General features: G+C 33.0%; 1 protein-coding gene across 2 annotated transcripts in view; it reads right to left on the bottom strand.

Moving 5' to 3' along the window:
- The window catches only part of LOC116853590, a 2,284-nt gene extending 1,410 nt beyond the window's left edge, over positions 1-874 (bottom strand). Inside the window, exon 1 of one of the 2 annotated variants that reach the window (XM_032834714.1) lies at positions 747-874. The gene's annotated coding sequence lies outside the window, so the exon portion shown is untranslated. Of the gene's footprint in view, positions 1-435; positions 497-746 lie in introns of those variants that run through there. The other variant, XM_032834716.1, reaches the window with a different exon arrangement.
- Positions 875-1,211: the final 337 nt, after the last annotated feature.

Raw genomic sequence — 1,211 nt, 5'->3', positions numbered from 1 at the left:
ATCCCACTGTGCAAATAGTAAATGTTACATGTTAGATACATAACATTGTATGTTTCACATCCTATATAGAAATCCTCCTTTCTTCTATATAATAGCTCAGAAATGTAGCAAAAATATTTCTGTTATATTTCTATGATGTAGAAAAAAGGTTTCTGCATAGGACGTTAAACATATATGTTATGTATCTAACATGTAACGTTTACTATTTGTACAGTGAGATACTCATTCAAGCTTATGTATATTTATCAGATATCCACTGTGGTAAAACTGAAAAAAAACTCCTCCTCACTGATGTGGCGGAAATTTAGTCATATTGACACATATAAATTTATTATGAAAGAAAAAATTGGTCTGTAAAAATAGATATTAATAGTTACAGTTGACCAATATGACAAGTTCCCACTGTGCAAATAGTAAACGTTAGATAGAACATACGTAATATATATATTTAATATTCTACTCGGAAACGTTCTTCTACATAGGCCGCGTTCCGTTTCATGCATATGCACGCATTTATCTATAGTTCGTGTTACGTATATTGTAGGCAATTCGCGCATAATGCGTGAAACGGAACGCAACCATAATAGCGCAGAAATGTAGCAGAAATATTTTTGCTACATTTCTGAACTATTGTGTAGAAAAAATATTTCTGAGTAGGACATTAAACATATATGTTACGTATCTAATATGTAACGTTTATACAGTAGGTATATTCTATGAAAGTTAGAATTAAAATTTGTACGTATCTTTATCCTGCAGGTGGATTATAATTTTCGTAATAAAATTCGCAGCATAAATTCACTCGTAGCGGAAATTCACACGTTCCAACTCACGGTAGTAATAGTTGAACTCGGACAATTGAACTCGAACAATTGAACTCGGATAATTGAACTCGGAAAAGTATTAGTCTGTTCTTTTTAGTTGCACTGCTGAACCAGTGCAATAAATTACAAAGAGAAAAAAATATATGTATTTTGTTTTAACTTATTGCGTCAATTCAACAGTTGTTGTTTACTGGTCAACAGTTGTTGTTTACTGGTCACCAGTTCAACAGTGGGTGCGTTCAGCAGAGAAAACTTCTCCGCTACAGCTATGTAGCAAACGTCTACGATTGAAGTATTCTTTTATATGTATCAAAAATCTAAAAGATTACTTCAATCGTAGGCGTTCGCTATGTAGCGGTAGTGAAGCAGTTTTCTCTGCTGAACGCA

The sequence above is a fragment of the Odontomachus brunneus genome, unplaced genomic scaffold (genome assembly GCF_010583005.1).
Source record: "Odontomachus brunneus isolate Ranch 3 - 2012 unplaced genomic scaffold, Obru_v1 Obru_scaffold_367, whole genome shotgun sequence".
Classification (NCBI taxonomy): domain Eukaryota; kingdom Metazoa; phylum Arthropoda; class Insecta; order Hymenoptera; family Formicidae; genus Odontomachus; species Odontomachus brunneus.
Note: the sequence above shows the minus strand (reverse complement) of the source record. Positions and strands in the feature narration are given on the sequence as shown.